Source organism: Canis lupus, chromosome 36 (genome assembly GCF_048164855.1).
Source record: "Canis lupus baileyi chromosome 36, mCanLup2.hap1, whole genome shotgun sequence".
NCBI lineage: Eukaryota > Metazoa > Chordata > Mammalia > Carnivora > Canidae > Canis > Canis lupus.
Window position 1 is genome coordinate 16,374,882 of NC_132873.1, and position 18,273 is coordinate 16,393,154.

The window sequence follows — 18,273 nt, forward strand, 5'->3', positions numbered from 1 at the left end:
AGGAGGAGGGTGTTGTTTTAGAGTAGCCTAGGAAAGCTTCTCTGAGTGGGGCCTCTTTACTCCTGCCACCTGGGCTGGGATGGCTCAAAGCCCGGCTCAGCTGGGCCTGTGCACCAGAGTGCCTACATAGCGTTACTTCATGTGGCTTGGGCTTCCTCGCAGCATGGCTAATGGCATCCAAGAGGGAATGTTTTGGGAGAAAGCTTTCCAAAAGGCCAAGACAGAGCTGCAAGACTTCTATTGGTTCCAGGCAAGTCATTAAGGGAAGCCGAGATTCAAGGAGGGACATTAGACTATCCCTCTTGATGGGAGGGTGTCTGTTGAGGTCCCACTGTGAAGATCACGGGAGCTAGGAAGCGTTGTGGCCGTCTGGGGAAAATACAATCTACTGCATGTTCTGATTTATGCTAGTTGCTATTTCTCCAGTGACCTAGCATTTTTTGAAATTATGTATCTTTGGCTCTTCCCTCTCCTATTCTTCTTTTCCTTATAATTTCTTCCTTATTCCTTCATATCCTTGTTGGATGTGGGGAGAGGAAGGGAACAAATGCGTGTTGTCCATTGGCTATTTCACAGACGAGCGGCTTCGGATAATCCTCAGTGTAGATTGTTGAAAATTGGTTGCTGATGGGGAAGCAACGGTACAGCTTAGAGACAGCGGAAGTAAAATGTTTTCTTTTTCCTTTCTTTTCCACTCTGAGTTTCTTTCTATCTGAAGAAAAAGGCACCCAGAGGTTAGGCGACTTTCCAAAATATTGCTCGGCTAGTGGCAGCGCTGAGACTGCATTTAGAGTTGAGTTTCTCAATTTTTAAAAAGGATTCCCCAAACAGAAACCTAACTAAAAAACCCAAATAAACAACAAATAAAATGTATTCAGAAGTCGCAGAAACTTAGGCTATTCTGAATTAAGTTAAACCAATTTTCCATGGGACTTCTCTGAGGCTTTCCTGTGCTACCGCACGTTATGAATCACGAAGGAGGAAGAAATGGGACACCTGGGTGGCTCAGTGGTTGTCTCCCTTCAGCTCAGGGCATCATCCCGGGGTCCTGGGATCGAGTCCCACATCGGGCTCCCCGCATGGGGCCTGCTTCTTCCTCTGCCTGTGTCTCTGCCTCTTTCTCTGTGTCTCTCATGAATAAAGAAATAAAATCTTAAAACACACACACACACACACACACACACAAAACGAAGGAGAGAGAAATGATAGATGTGCTGGAGAGAAGGGGCTGGGGCCGATTTTCCAAATTTCTGCGACCAGTTTTGGAAGTCGTCTCCGGAAGTGGTCCCGCAGGCCACAACTATTTAGACACATTCACGGGTGTCTCTCCGAAGGTCCCGGCTCCCTTTCCCATCTTGAACTTGTATCACCCTGGTGAGCTACCTGTTTCTCCGCTTGGCCACCGCCAGAGGTGCGCACAGCGCGGACAGACGGTCAGTGTGCAGTGTGGCCGGGGGGTCCGCAGACGCAGTAGCTGGTCCGCGCCTCTGTGTGTAAGGAGGCAGGCTCGGCCAAGCCCGCGACCTAAGGGCATGTCACTTCTACCGGGAGGTTAGGGAAGAAGATCCTCCCATACCTAATTTGTCTTTTCAGGCTCCCAGCTCCCAGCTCCCACTGCTCACTGGAAGTGGACTTGAGAAAACCACTCTGCTCGCGGTGTCGTTGCGCCGGTGGTGTCGTTGCGCTGATGGTGTCGTTGCGCGATTCACCTGTTCTTTTTGGCTGAAGGTTCAGGGTCATTTCAGTTCCGGCCACCAGGTGGCAGAGCGCTGTCGCTCTATGACGCTCGGACTGTCCCTGTGACCGATCAGCATCACCCACCAAGAGAAGAGGCGTGGAGGGTGCGCCTTTGCGGGACAGCTGTACTTCTGGAACACTCTGGACATGGGGTTCCAGCTTGTGTTAATGATGCCTGAGTCTATTCCTGGGCCGAATAATCGAGCCACAAATAGGACTTTCTATAAAAAGTGCTTTGTTTTTTCTTGGTGATTTGTCAGCTCCCCAGATTTACTTGCGGGCATCTGTTGCTTCAAGGTCCGTTTTCAGAAGGCCACAACAGCTACTTTTTATTTTATTTTATTTTAAATATTTTATTTATTTATTCATGATAGAGAGAGAGAGAGAAAGGCGGAGACAGTGCCTTTCTCTCTCTCTGCAGGGAGCCCGACGTGGGACTCCATCCCGGGACTCCAGGATCACACCCTGGGCCAAAGGCAGGGGCTCAGCCGCTGAGCCACCCAGGGATCCCCCGTTTTTAAATTTTTTAAAAAAATTTTTTAATTGAAAAAGTAAACTGAGGGCAAGCCCAGGTGGCTCAGCGGTTTAGCGCCTGCCTTAGGCCCAGGGCGTGATCCTGGAGATCCGAGATCGAGTCCCACATCAGGCTCCCTGCATGGGGCCTGCTTCTCCCTCTGCATGTGTCTCTGTTTCTCTCTCTCATGATTAATTAAATAAAATCTTAAAAAAAAAGAGAAAAAGAAAAAAAAAAAGAAAATGTGAAATGTCAACTTTTAAAACTCCTCCCATTCAGAGTTTGGATATTATAAAGAAGACCGGAAGGACACAGCATCACCTCCACTTCTTCTATTTGGCTCTCGAGAACAAAGATGTTCTAGATTTGTATGGGCGCAGGATACTTTCTACTTCTCTAGTCAAAGACAAGATCAACTTTTTCACGGGAGAGGAAGGATGAAGATAACGTAGAGTTCAGGAGAGAGCCGCACCCACACAGCCCTGAGCCGCTCGGCTGGGACACTTGTGGTCGCGGGGCCCCTGGAGGGGGGTTGTTCTAAAGAGGCCTGGAACCTTGTGACACGAGGACCAACTGCGTATCAGCATGTTTGCAGCCAAGGCGCCAGACCCTCGCCTTAACCTGGTCCTCGTGCACGCGGCCCCGGTCCTGGCGCGTGCGGCGGTGGGACGGCTGGAGGCCCTGCATCTCCCGCCCTCGCGTCCCCTCCGCGCTCTCTGTGCCGCCCCAGGACTCGTCCCCGCGCGCGAAGGCTACTGCCCTGGGCTTCACCAGGCCCGGGGGCGGCGGCAGCGGGAAGGCCCGGGGTCCCCGCCGCGTCGCGGGGCTTCGTGTCGCCGCCCCTCCCGCGGCGGGGGCTCCTGCGGGGCCGAGTCTGCGCCGGGGGCCGCCTCCCGCCCCGCCCAGCAGCCGCGCGCAGCCTCTCGGGCTCCCCGGGCCGCCCCCGCCGCCCCCGCCGCCCGCAGCGCAGGCCCCGGGGGGGGCACGTCCCGCCACTCCGGCTGCCCCGTGTCCCCGCGGAGCGCGGCGGCCCTCGGCCGAGGCCCGCGCCCGCCTGTCCCGCCGAGGTGGGCGGCCTCCGGGGCCGGGAGCTGCGGGCGCCCAGTGCGAGTGCGGAGCGCTGCGGCCCGGCGTGCGCCCTCGTCGCCACGGCCCCGTCCCTGCTGCCGCGCGGGCCCCTCATTGACCCCGCGGACGCCACGGAGAAAACGTGCTTTCGGGAGAGAGTCATGAAAAGGGGCAGTTAGTGGGGCCCGCCGCCCGGGGCTACAGCCATCGAGGGACCCATAAGGACCTGGTTGTCCCGACGCCCGTGGGGACCAGGAGGGCGGAGCTGGAAAGCGGTTCTGTGGCCGGCGGGGTTCCCCGGGGGCGGGTCCCGGGGGGCGGGGTTCCCTGGAGGTCGGGGTCCCCGTGGAGGGGTGAGGTTCTCGTGGGCGGGGTCCCCGGGGGGCGGGGTTCTCTGGAGGTCGGGGTTCCCGTGGGGTCGGGGTTCCCGGGGGGCGGGGTTCCCGTGGAGGGGTGAGGTTCTCGTGGGCGGGGTTCCCGTGGGGTCGAGGTTCCCTGGGGGCGGGGTTCCCTGGGGGCGGGTCCCCGTGGGGGTCGGGGTTCCCGGGGGGCGGGGTTCCCGTGGAGGGGTGAGGTTCCCTGGGGGCGGGGTTCCCTGGGGGCGGGTCCCCGTGGGGGTCGGGGTTCTCTGGAGGTCGGGGTTCCCGTGGGGTCGGGGTTCCCAGGGGGCGGGGTTCCCGTGGAGGGGTGAGGTTCCCTGGGGGCGGGGTTCCCTGGGGGCGGGTCCCCGTGGGGGGCGGGGTTCTCTGGAGGTCGGGGTTCCCGTGGGGTCGGGGTTCCCGGGGGGCGGGGTTCCCGTGGAGGGGTGAGGTTCCCTAGGGGCGGGGTTCCCTGGGGGCGGGGTTCCCTGGGGGCGGGGTTCCCGGGGGGTTCCCGTGGGCGGGGATCCCTGCAGGGGGAGGGGCTTGCGTTTGGGGCGGGACCGTCTCGGCGCAGGCCGCGGGCTTTCTTCTTGGCCTCTCGTCTCCGGCGAAGGCGCGGGGGTTCTAGGTCTCGCAGCATCAGAGGCTGCCCTGAGGCCCGGCTGAGAAGCATCATAACAGAGATCTGTAAGCCGTGGCTTTTGTATTTCCCTTTGGATTCCTTTTAGTGTAGGAGTAGCGTGTTCTGCGGCGTTGGGCACAGGGTCGGTCTCGGGAGAGAAGCCGAGGGGGGCTGCGAGGCGGGCGGATTCGGGGGAGGCCAGGCCGGGGCGCAGATCCCCCCCCCCCGCCCCCCCGGGGCTGCTCCGGCCGCTCTCCGCTCCCATTCGGTTCCCTTCGTGTGTTTGTGGTTTTCTAGAGGTTGTGGCGATTCTCTATTAGGGCTGAAGGGTGTCGTCTACGTTTCATGTTTGTTTGGTTTTTAAAAAATCTTTTATTAATCAAACAAGTGACAAAAAATGGCACAAGAATAAACTTAGCATCAAAACACCTTTGGTTTCTTCTGGCTAAAACCTTCATTTCCTTACAGTTTTCTCAGAAATCCGGGTGTGGAATCCAACTGAATGCGGGTCGGAGGATGACTTATTTAAAGTTTAACTTCATGTCCTCTTTGAAGAGAGTCTATAGCGGTTGCTTTCTCCGCCGTGCCCTGGCTTTCTGAGCCTCTCGTTGTCCTCTTTCTGAGCCCTTTATCCACTGCTGGCAAAGCCACGCCTGTACCACAGGTGCCAGGAGGTGTTTTCACCAGGTCACTTGCTGGTGGTGACAGGTGTGACAGCTTGCGCTCACTGGCGTCCCTAAGTCACTACGTAGGCCGAGTGCAGGGTTCCTCGTCCTGGGAAGCCAAACCCAGGGCCCTGTGCACCGTCCTGCCAGAGGAGGGCGGGAGCGTGCGGTGGCCCCAGGCCCAGCAGGACACCAGATCCCCCCTCACAGCACCCCACCACCGCTGCGCCCACTGATCACATTCGAGCTTCTTTTCCTCCTTTTCTTTTTGGATGGGTTTCTGCCCCCCATCCTGAGTGCTCCCAGGCTAGTTTGTCTGCCTTTGGGGAGCCAGCTCTCATAGGATGGGGGTTTGATGCTTCTCAGAGAATGTGAGTTGATGGGCATGAAGGGGCTACTAAGGCACCTGTCATGGTGGGGGACCCATGGCAGTGATTTCTGGCCCTAACGGCCTTCTGTCGGCTGACCTTGAATGGCTCTTTTCTACAGATGGAGAAACGGAGGCAGGTTTTTCCTAGAGGTCGGAGGGTCTGCTGGTGGCTTGCCTTAGTGGAATCACACCTCAGGGGGCTCAGGAAGGCTCAATGAGTTATGTCTCCCCTAACTACAAGGCCCCACACACTTGGCTGCTCTTGGAAAAGGACTGGTCTGCTTTATGCCACTTGGGTCCCTTTTGGGGCTGACTCCCAGGGCCCCCTGCAGAAAGGGCAGGCTGGTTATAATAACTGCAATCTGCTGCACGCCTCTACCTCCTTTGGGAGGGGACCAACAGCAATATGACCCTGAATGTGCCTGGCTTTGCAGGGTCGGGATGCCACTCTCACTACCAGAACACATGCGTCAAACTGTCTCTTGGGGAATCTCCCTAAATTTGATATTTTGGTACAACCTGTTTCCAGTGCTGAAAAAATACATTTCTTCTCCATTAGCTCATTATCACCTAGGAAATTACCTGTTCTCAATTATCCTGACAACTCATAAGCTCATAGTCCTAGATTTTCTTTTTAAATCTCCTTCTAGTTTTTTTTTTTTTTTTTTTTAAGTTCGTCAGGATGTCTGTACAATAGCTCTTTTGTCTTTTTCTTTCTTTCCCCACACCTAGCAACTTTTCAGGATGTGGTGTTATCTTTCTCACACAAACTCAAATTGACTGCAAATAGGCCCCACTGGATACTTCACTTGCCTAAGCCAATCCTCTGTTCCCTTCAGGGAAAAACACTCTATAAGGGGTGGGAGAGGAGAGAGACAAAACCCAAGCAGTATTACATTCTGGTGAACTCTGTCAAAAAGTCTTGGTTTAATTGAACATTATAGACTTAAACCCCACTCCTTCCCATATGTCAAAATATTGCTTAAAATACTATTTAATTAGGGTTAAAACACTTTAACTATTTCATCAATAGGGTAAAATTATACTTGAAATATTATATTAAGAAACTCATCACAGATTAATAAAGCTGAAAAGGGACTTATATACATATCCTGATGACCCTCAGAAGAGGAAATAGAAACCCTTGCAGAGAGGTAAGGTAATGTGAGCAACGATGGAAGGATTGTGCAAGGTGAAAGGATGGCCCCAGTGCTCCACCTCTCTCTGAACCCTGCTGAGGAGTGTCACTTTATAGTGCCCTCCATGCTGTCAATGGACTGGCGTGGGCCAATGGACTGGTAACAAATGTGACACACCCAGATGATGGAAAAGGCTTGCTTTCTCTCTTGCTCCTCTGCTACCAACAGGAGCATGTGGCCAGGCCAGCCTGCTGGAGGAAGGAGACATGGGCCTCCAGGGACATGGGCCCTAGGTGATCCAGTCTACATCAGCCAACCCCCAGTTGGACCTCAGATACAGAAATTGGCCCTCCAGAAGAAATCAGGGAACCTCACAGGTGTGTGAGGTTGTTGTTGCAATGGCCCTGAGCTTTGTGGTTACTTATTTTAGGGCCTGTAGTCATATAATGGACTAAAGGATTGTGTGCCCCCGCCTCCCCCCACAATGTGTTGAAGCCCTAACCTCCAGTGTGATGGTATTTGGAGAGGGGACATTTGGGATGCAGTTAGGATTAGATGAGGTCGTTAGAGTGGACCGTGGTCTGATGGGATTAGTAACTTTATAAGAAGAGACACCAGGGGCGCCTGAGTGTCTCAGCCGGTAAAGTGTTTGCCTCTTGATCTCAGCTCAGGACTCCATCTCAGGGTCTTGATCTCAGGGTTGTGAGTTCAAGGCCAACAGTGGGCTCCACTCTGGGCATGGAGCCTACTTAACCATAACAAAATACATACATACACAGACACATACATACATAAGAAGAGACACCAGAGAGCCCCTGTCTCTCTGTCTCTCCCTCCCTCCCCTTGCACACACCGAGGAAAAAAGGCCACATGAGGACACAGGCAGAAGGCAGCCGTCTACCAGCCAGGGAGAGAATGCTTACCAGCAACTCAACCTGCTGGTTCCTTGATTCTGGGCTTCCAGCCCCCGTAGCTGTGCGAGCCAAGTCTGAGCCCCCAGCAGGGCAGCAGTAGAGCCTCCTGAGGGGGCGAGGGCAGCCTGACTAGGTCTTAGGCAACTTCCTGGCGTGGAGAGCTCTTCTCTATTTTATGCACATCCCCTCACCCTTTTTGTGAATGTACACACGAAAGTTTGGAAGTTCTTTCTTCTCTTCTCCTTAAGGGTTTTCTTCACTTGGTGCCCTCTCCGTGTTCATGGGCCCAGGCCAGGGCTTGTTGGCAGCAGGCTGCCATTGCATGTGGGCCAGCGCTCCCTGCTCCTGCGAGCACGGGCCTCCCACCTTCAGAGGAGGCGTAAGGACCCCCAAAGTGGCTGCACACCCTGTTTTGGACTCAGAACTGTCTGCTTTCTTCCTTTCACCTGTTTCAAATGACAACAGAAAGAGGAAGTTTGAGATGTAGTCATAATGTTTTCTGATTTCTTTCTCCAACAGGGAGATATCCATTTGGGAGGAAGGTCCTAGTTAAGCAGAACAAAAATTGACGTTGGAGAATGGAAATAATATGATAGAACCTGCTAACAATGATCAGAGCAAAGGACTCCCTGAGGAACTAACTTTAGACTTCAGGCATCACGTTATTTTTCGTGTTCGCTAAGCTTAGGATTTGTAAAAAGGATATGCTTCCTGTCTGGGTCTGGCTAAAGAAGTTCACTATCGAGGCTAAAAGGTGTATCAACCTTATTAGTAACCCATTTGAAAAATAATGATATTCTATGTGGTATTATTCAGATTATGAACACGTGTGTGACTATAGAACTATATATGATTATGCTCATTTCATTAGTCAGTATATCCTAAATGATGATTTCTAATATATATAAAATCTAAACCGTTTTTAAATGTAAATGCAGTACATGGAATTGACGGGAAAGAACTGTCTGCTATGCCCAGAGCCTTGAGGGCTCTTGTACATTTTGCTACTGGGGTTGACTGAAAGGAGAAGGTCAAAAGTTTGTTATTATTCTTTGTCGAATGCATTTATACCAAGCCTTTCCCCCAAAAGATTTAAGATGGCTGATTTGGTTTTCTCTCTGGAGTATGCATAAGAAATGCGGACCAAGGAGCAGCAAATTGTGGAAACTAAAGATGAAGGTTGGAGGCCACGAGGGGCAGGGCCTCTTTGGGACAGCTGGGTGACCCGAACCATCCTGTGCTATTCAGACTCAGATGAAAGTGCTTTCAGCTACCCCCATTCCTTTAATCGCTGTCACCTCCCATCAAGAAGAGGAGAGGCGAAATCCTGGAATCTTCCATGGGACAGAGTGGGGAGGGGTCTCTCTGCGAGCATTGGCGTAAAGTCAACAGAAAACTCTTTTATGCTTTCAGCCCACTTGAGTAGGATCTGCTAGGCTCCGCCATCGATGAACCTGACCTTAGACACAGAGCAAGGCAACAGCTGTTGAAACAGGAATATCTAAGCTGGGAGCGGGCCTGTCCGTGAAATTTGTGTATCTCCTCAAACACGAGAAATAATACAGTGATTTAGTCACACAGGGAATCCATTAGACTTGGCAATTTAATTCCTACTTCCTTAAGATCCTTTCTTGAGGGCTTGGGGGGGGGGCAGGACTGTCTTTATAGTTAGCATAATAGAGCTGATTAGATTCCCTAGGGATTCCTGATTTGTTCTTTGGGTGATTTTAAGAAGGTGATTTAAAAAAAAAAATGTCAGTCTTGTCTGAAAAGAAAATAGGTTATGAGCCTTGATCGCTTATCATTTCAGATTAATATTGAGATGCTAGAGGTTGGAGATCTGTCAAATGGGGCAGCAGAAAATACAGTTATCTCCAAAGAGGAGAAGTGCAGATTAACAAATTTCATATCCAATAATATTTATTGAGCGTTTGCTTTGCTAAACTGAAAATTCTCCATTTGGAGTCAGTGAGTGTTCAAAGCTTCACAGAATAAATCTGTATTAAATGAAAAATAAATCAATTGTCACGGTCGTATTGCCCAGAAAATTTACAGCTGAAATAAGACAGAGAAAAGTGACCCCACCTTCCTCTTTCCCTCTGGCTCCCCCTGTCACTTCACACCTATTGGCGGGTCTCCCAGGCATATACCCGCCGGTTCTGCTCAGGATTATCCAGGTGCGTAGGAAGAAGGGTGGTACGGGCTCCTGCTTAACGTGGTTTGCTTTGTTTTATCAGGAGCAGTTCAGATGCTGAGTGTCAGCAGTGGAAGCTCTGTTGCTTCACCCAGCCATCGCCTGGGCTCGTTCTCCTCACTATGCTGCCTTTCTCTCGAAAGCCTCACAAGAAAGTCAGACGGTAGTATTTTTTCCCAAGTGCTTTAATTAATTCCATTTCCAGCTGAAAAGGAGAGATCTTACAGGAGTTTTGGCCATACCACTCTCGTTCACATTTCAAAGGGAAAAGAAGATTATTTCTAATTGTGGGGTTTGGGGTGGGTGGCATTTTATTTTAATAATTAAAAATTTGTCTTACCAGTAGCCTCCGTCTGGAGAACTTAAGGAATTTGCCAGCAAGGGACAGACCACTGGCTGAAGGATTTGCACACTCTGCCCTTGACCGCAGATGGTCCCACAGGCAAATCCACTTTTTTTCCAGTCCTCCCTGATGGAAACTTAGGGGTTTGACTTTTCAAGGTCCCTTCTAGCTCTACAATTATACAAGGGGTACTGTTTCTGCAATCAATAGCTGAACTAGCAGCTCATTCCATGGGGAAGTTGGAGCCAACCCAAGTTCCTGATGGGGAGCCATCCTACGTAAGCCTGGATGCCCCAGATGCTTTTCCTTCATGGGTGCACGTGCCTTCCAAGGGTGAATCTGGAAGAACGATCCAAACTCTTGGGGTCAGAGGGCTTTACTTGTGAAACTTAGCTCTTTCCTTTTGTATCCTGTGGGTCCCACAAGACTTCACCAATTTGAGGTCAGGATATAATCTTTGTACTACAAGATTGTGACCCAGACTCTTATTGCTCATTCTGTCACCGTGGCTGAGTTTTTTCAAACCAAATCAGTAGGGAAATAAGAATTGTTCAAACCCATTGGGAGTTTTGGGGAAAAAACTAATTTCTTTTTTTCCCTAATTGCTAACGATAGTGCCGGAGAGACAGTCTAGCTGCTAGTGACATACTCATCCAAGGAAAGTTATTTAAGTTCCAAACCCCTACTCTGATAGAGACTGATCTTGTCAATTTACTGTTTGGCATGTACCGCAGAAGTGCTCTTATTATCTCATAGGTAACAATGACTCATTGTTAGTTCATCTAAAAAACTGGTTGAAGTAGGAGGGGCATCATAAAAAATGTTATGTGCATGTCATAAAACATTTGTTATAACTTAAAATATATACCATAATTCATGGATGCTAAGATGCACATTTTTTTTTTACATTAACATCTCTGAAATCAGGATTGTTTTGTAATTGCTGTCTGCCAGGCAAAGTTCAGGGTGTGCTTGCCATTGGCAGCATGAGTGTATTAGTCTGCTATTCCTGGTGCCACCACTGGACAACTGCAGATCCTCTGTGTTCTGAGCCACAGACCATTTAAGGGCTCTTTGAGGGAGGAATATGAGTCCTGGCTGTTGTTGGCAAACATTCCTTTGACACCTTCTAGTAAGATCAAAAAGGGGACAGCACTGAAACTAGCTGAAATTGTGTGAATATGATGTCATAGGGAAAGGTACTGAGTAGAAAGATACAGACTTCTATGACTCTAGAAAGAAAATGATGTACGAATAAGGTTCTGCATGTTAAGAAGTTTAACCAATTTATTTTCATATATATGTATATTTTATATGTACAAGACTGATAAGCAACAGCAATCAATGTCTTCTCTGTCTAAAATAATTTTTCCAAGAAGTATGAAATAAGAATTCTAAGTGATAGGAAAGCTTTGATTATAGTTTTGGCTATATTTTTTCTTTCTAATGTAGTATGCATTAAATAATGCATATCTTACAATTTCCTCAAAATCTTAGATTTGAGGAAATACAGTGAGTATAAATTTGTTCTCCAATCTTCTTTTGCATGAGCAATTTCCTTTGAACAGACGATGGTGTGCCCTAGTATCTTCTTTGCATCTTCTTCTTCTTTTATTTTCTTTCAAGATTTTTTTTAAAGTAATCTCTATACCCAATATGGGGCTTGAACCTGTAACTCCGAGATCAAGAGTTGCATGCTTCACCAACTGATCCATCCAGGCATTATCTTTCTTGCATCTTCTATAATTTGCAGCTTCTTTATTTTATTATTTTTTTAATTTTTTAAATTTATTTATGATAGTCACACACACAGAGAGAGAAGCAGAGACATAGACAGAGGGAGAAGCAGGCTCCGTGCACCGGGAGCCCAACGTAGGATTCGATCCCGGGTCTCCAGGATCATGCCCCGGGCCAAAGGCAGGCGCTAAACCGCTGCGCCACCCAGGGATCCCATTTGCAGCTTCTTTAAAGTGGAGTGAGAACTTAGAGTTGGTTAGGAAGAGCAGAATTCAGAAATACTTAGGAGGCGAGATTGGCACTCACCTGCAGATTGGATGTATGGGGCTAAAGAGGGAAGGAAACATGACGGTTCCCAGGTTTCTGGTCAAAAGGGTGGACAAGTTACGACCCAAGGGCCAATAATGGGGAGCCATCTGTTTTTGCAAATACAGTTTCCTTGGAACACTGGCGCACTATTCCTTTACATACCTGGCTCATTGGCTGCTCTCACACTACAACAACAGAAATAAGTCGTTGTGGCAGAGACCATACGGTTCCTAAGACCTACGGGATCTTTGCAGGGAAAGGTTGCCAACTCTTGGATTAGGGGAGCGGTGTTGTCCTTGAATTAGCATAAAGGATAGGAGAGGAAGAACAGATTTATAGGGAAAGGTGATGGGTTTGCTATGTTGGGCTTGTCTTGTAGATGGGTTTACAGATGAGTGAGCAATGTATTTGTTTAATGAGAAGTCTCAAATTCAGTAAAACAAAGAACTGAACTGAAGGCAAAAATATTTTTAATGGTCTGGAAGGAGAATGTTAACACAGGGACAGATACTTTTGGCTCTGGTTGTGAACTAGAAGCATGGGAGAGAGAAAACTTGTTATCAAAGGGTTTCCTTCTCAGCCCCCTATGGGGCATAAAGTGTACCAAAAACATACACAGAGCACTTTCTCCGGGAGGACTGGAGACAGAAGTGAGCCCTGGCTGTGCAGATGTGGGAACGGGGAGCATGGTCTGTCCTAGTAGCAGAGCCAGTTAGAAGGGTTCGCTGCCGATGGTAGGTTTAACAGAGCTTTCCATTTCAACATGATCTTGATGGATGGGAATCTCATCAACATCTAGAACATTAAATCTGAAAGTTCGTTTCATAGATACTTTATCCCCTGAAGGTGAAACCAGAAGCTGTATTTTAGTTGGTTTTATTTGGAGCCTGGAAAAAAGTAAAGCTAAAAAAGCATTGTGAGAAAGCAATTTGTAAGAAGCAAAATGATCAGTTTAAAGGACTCCTTTGCCTTCTGGTCCCTTGGAGTTAGGGTGTAGGAGTGGATTTTATGCAAAACAAAAGGTCAGTCATTTCTGGGCTCCACAAGGATTGCAGAGCTGTCAGCCTCTCTGCTTCCTGCTGATGAAGGCCTCAATATTACAGAAAGCAGAAAGCCAGGTCTGGGGGTAAGAGCTCCCAGACCGGTGAGGGGTGGGTGGAGGGAGCAGTGGGGGGGGGGAGATTGGAGTGGGGGGTTAGTGCCTAGGGTGGGGTGGAGGTTACAAACACTGGGTTTTTAATCCTAGTTTGGAAATCACTTGGAATGTCCGGGGAGGAGAGGCCAGTTGGAAAACTAAATAAATGGCCAATTGAAATTCATTAGACAACTTGAGTGAGTTCTGATCAAACAGAGTAGAATTACCTGCATTGTGAAAAATCAAAGAATGCCAGGAAAAAAAGAAAACACAGATGAGATAAAGAGATCAACATTAGCCCTCTTCTGGGAAGACTTGCTAGGGTATTAGTAACCTGCTGGAGCTTTTGATTTTTGTGACTGCCTCTGAAATGAACAATCTGTTCACTGTGGGATAAGGATTTGCCAAACCGAGTTCACCAATTCACCCCAGATAAGCGGCTCTGTGCGCCTCAAGGCTCCGCTGCCAGGATAGGCCCTGTCGGGGCGGGGTCCGCATGGACGCTCCTGTGGCCTGAGCTCTGTGCAGTTTTTGGATAAGGAAGGTGGTGCCGGAGAGAGGGGGGCATCAGGACTGCAGGGGCCCCCGGGGGACTCAGTGAGGGTCCCACGCAGCTCTCCCGCATGTGGCAACAGGGCATTTACTTCTGGCGGCTGGGCCTCGGACACAGTCCCAAATATTTGAAATGGGAAGGAGACAGAAGGAAAATGAAGCACCAAAGCCAGCCATGGTTGTTAGACTAACCGGCGGCTGGGATGGCCTCCTCAAGGTGACCTTTGGACACGGCTTTATGGAAGTGTGGAGAAATTCTGGGATGCCTGGCAGCCCCTGTTCTTGCTTGTATGCATGGCATGTTGGCAGGCAATTACTGAGCATGGGAAAGGGATTGCATTATTAATATATGAATTATTAATTATTATAATTGCATTTGTCATTTATTGAGCACCAGCCATGCACTAGAAGCTGAGCAGACCTTAAGAGTCCCTGCCCAGTGGGGGGTGACTGAGGTAATTACATTTGAAATAGCTACAATCACCGGCTCACAGAACTTGTGGCATGTACAGCGTGCACGGTGTTGACTCCCCTTCTTTTCCTCTCTCTAGATCCATAGATGATTTTTAAGATTTGTTTATGAAAAGATGGAGGATGAGGTTGTTTGTCAGGATGAAAGGTGCTGCATCAGGTTATATTTTAATTAGTATTTATTACATCTCCCCCCTGGCAATACACCATGGGAGCAAATGCTTCTGTGACAAAACACGTGCTGTCCTTTCTTTCTGACCAGCCATCTCTTGCATGAGGGCTGATGGGCGGAAGGGGGGTCCACAGATGAGTGGGGGGACCGATTTGGCCGTGTTCAGGAATCCCTTCTGGGCTCTACTGAGTCACACGCATCACCGTATTTGCGTGGTATGGGTAGCACGTTTTAATATTTCATTCTTAACACGTAACATGTAAAGTCCTAGAATGTTAAGGTTGGAGATACTTTCAGAAATCGTCTTGTCCAAACTTCTCATTTTGCAGATTGAGAAAGCGAGTCTCAGGATGCTGCATACCCTGCCTGAGGTTATACATTTGAGGAGAAGCTGGGACTACACGTGTGTGTGTGAGTGAAGCCCAGGTCAGGGACCCCACTGCTAGGCCTCGTCTCATTTTCTTTAAATAAAAAGCTACTGTAGAACTGGACTCAGGAATTTGAAAGGAGGAAAATCAAATTCAAGTCATGAGGGTCACTGTAGGAATTTTCCAAGCTGTTCCTTCGCAGGGACTCCTTTTTCCGCTTTCACTCTGTTCATGGAGCAAAGGGCTCCACCGGTGATGCCATTCATTGCGTACAGTGATCCCCACCAGGGGGAGATGTCTCCATGTCCTCCCTTAGGCAGCCTTCTCTCCAAACTCTGCAGTGGGTCCTGGGAAGGGGCGGGTGAAGGTTTTTAAGTCTCTGTCCACCCAGGTGGAATTGATCCATCCAGAAGAGCAGGTTTCCCACCCATTGTGGCCGGGAAGGTGGTCAGAGGCCGTGTTGACAGGGCTCTCCAGTGTGACTCTTCGGGACAGCATCTTTGGCAGTGCTTCCCAAAGGCTCAGGGAAGCACATGGGATCCAGCCACATTTGGTCTGAATCTCTGCAAATCATTTTGGGCCCCCGGCTGCAAAATGTTGCAAACTTGGTATCTCAGAGGCTGCATTTGTCTTTCGGTCCAGGTGTGGGTGGGGACGATGTCTGTGTGTTTCACCCTCTCCTGGCGTGGAAGGACTGCAACGTGATCATCCTCACCTGAGGGATGTTTTTCTGAAATTTTAAGCATCGTAGATGATGTAGGAAAGACGTTAGGGTTTGGGGCTGATGGACAATAAAGAATTCTTGAGATGTCTTTGGTGCAAAAAGGTGATTTTATTAATGCACGGGGACAGGACCTGTGGGCAGAAAGAGCTGCAGCAGGGTCATGAGGAGTGGCGATTATATACTTTCAAGTTGGGAGGCATTAGGGAGAGCCTAAGTCTCTAAGGAGGTTTTTTTTTTTTTTTTTTTTTTTTAAGATTTTATTTATTTATTTGCGAGAGACACAGAGAGAGAGGCAGAGACACAGGCAGAGGGAGAAGCAGGCCCCATGCAGGGAGCCCGATGAGGGCCTGGATCCCAGGACTCCAGGATCACGCCCTGAGCCAAAGGCAGGCGCTCAACCGCTGAGCCACCCAGACGTCCCTATAAGGAATTTTGGAAACAAGGTTTCCAGGACCTTGAGGGGGCTAACTATTGTTGGGAAAAGGTCACTTATTACTGTCTAATAAACCCTTAGTCATGAGAGCCTTCAGATGTATGTCAGTGGGTCATATGCTTGGGGGATGATCGCCAGCATGTATCTTGGGTGGTAAAGGAAGTTTCCAAAGGAATTTTTATATGTTAAAGCAGACTTACAGGATCCTGGTGGGTCGGGCTAAGATGGCCTTTTTCCCTTAGCAAAGTTTCAGCATGGAGGCAGTTGAGTCCCTAGAGGAAATGTCACTGTGCCTGTTTCGAGAACTTGTCAATGGGCTGTAAGTAGTAAGGAAATTTAATTTGTCCTTTGCCTTTGTTTTCCACATGATAGACACTCTGTATTCCCATTACTCTTAATAAGCACTCTGCTGGGGATGGTGGACGTTTACATATTTCCTCTTCCTAAAGGACTATCGTGGGACCGTTTAATAAAACATATGCAGCCTTTAGTAAATGAGTTATTTATTTACAATGAAAATTATAACAGGGGAATATCACCTATAGCAGGGCTTTGCCATTCATTTCTGGGAACACTCTGCATATGTTTCTAGATTCCATCGTCCAGGTAAAGAATCTGCATTAAACTGCTCATGTAACCTGGAAATATTTATGTTGGAGGATCAGATCCAGAATCAAGCCTCCAATTTCTTTGCACTCGGGTACGATTTGTTTTTTCCAACTGGATTTTAAAATCTTAGCTTGCCTGAACACCAGGCTCACATGTGCCATCTTGAATGTCTGCTTCTTTACGCACACTGTGCCTCATCACCAACGCCAGCTAGGGCTCTCCTAACGTGGGTGTAGAAATGACCACGTTCCCATCTATTTTTGTAAATGCTTTGGCATTCACACCACATATACATTTTATTGAATTTCCCCGTATTATGGCTTTTCCACTGGGGATTAAGAGGCTAATTCAGAGGCCCGTGATTACAGGAAGATGTGTGAGGAAAGCAACAGGGATACCATTCTATAAGGTCCGCTGGGCCCAAACAAGGAATCCATATGTTTCCATTTCCCTAATAGGCAGAGAAAATAAAAAACAAAGAGGCCTAGAGACACGCACCTGCATAAGCAGCCGAGCAGAAGTAACCTATAAACACATGAAAAGCAGCTCTCCAACAATTCCATCTGCATTTTATTGAAAGAAACCTTTGAAAAGGAGAGAGAGAAGGTACAATTTACAAGAACCATGGTATAAATCCTGCCACAGTGCCAATTGCTAAAAGCATTGGAGCCTGGGAAGGAGGGAGAAATCCATTCATTCATTGCCCCCAGAAAATAGGCATCCAGGCCAGCGGCATACCTCATGCGCCCCAAGGGACTTACACCTCTGACGGACTGATTGCATGAATCACCTTGGATTGATTGCTTCTATGTAGAATGTTCCTTTATAGCGTATATGCTTTCTCATTGCGGACCTCGGCTCAATTCCATTCTGCCGATGGAGGCTCTTTGGGACACTTTGCGTGAGAGATGCGGGAGACCGGGATGTTTTGTTTGTTGGTTTCTCTGGTGCATTTCAAGACCGATTTAGTCTTAAGCTGGGTGCAGAGGGAAATTCCATCATTCCCACATCAGGTGAATCCCACATCGAATGGCCTCCTCCCCGCTTCTACAGAGGAGGAGCCTGCACTTTTCTCGTTCACATATTATTGTTGCCCTTTAAAAAAATTCCTCATGGGCACACATGTATCTCTTTTCTTTTCTTTCTCTTTCTCTTTCCCTTTCCTTTCCTTTCTTCTTTTTCTTTCTTTTTCTCTCTTTCCTTACTTCCTTTCTTCTTTCTTTTTTCCTTTCCTTTCTTCTTTCTTTCTTTCTCTCTCTTTCCTTCCTTCCTTTCTTTTCTTTTTCTTTCCTTTCCTTTCTTCTCTTTCTTTCTTTTTCTTTTCCTTTCCTTTCTTCTTCTTTTCTTTCTTTCTTTCTTTCTCTCTCTTTCCTTCCTTCTTTTCTTTTTTCTTTTCTTTTCCTTTCCTTTCCTTTCTTCTCTTTCTCTCCTTCCTTCCTTCCTTCCTTCCTTCCTTCCTTCCTTCCTTCTTTCTTTTCTTTCTTTTCTTTTCTTTTCTTTTCTTTTCTTTCCTTTTCCATGAGAAAATAATTTTGTTCATCGGATGTATCCTTTAGTGAGGCTGGTATTGATGGGGTGCTCAGAGTAGCTGGGCTCCGAGGCTTACGTTTCTCTCTCTCTATCCACCTTGCCTGGCTCTTCTGGAAACATCGGGTTTCTCTTGGGGGGGGGGGGGCTCTGCAACTGTTTCAGGCTTTTAAGGGTTTCGAGGACTGTCACAGTGGTCATTTTTTGCTCGTTGTCATCCGCAGTCTCGGCGAATTTGCTCGGGCACGTCCAGCCACATTTGGTCTGAACCTCTGCAAATCATTTTGGGGCCCCCGGCTGCAAAATGT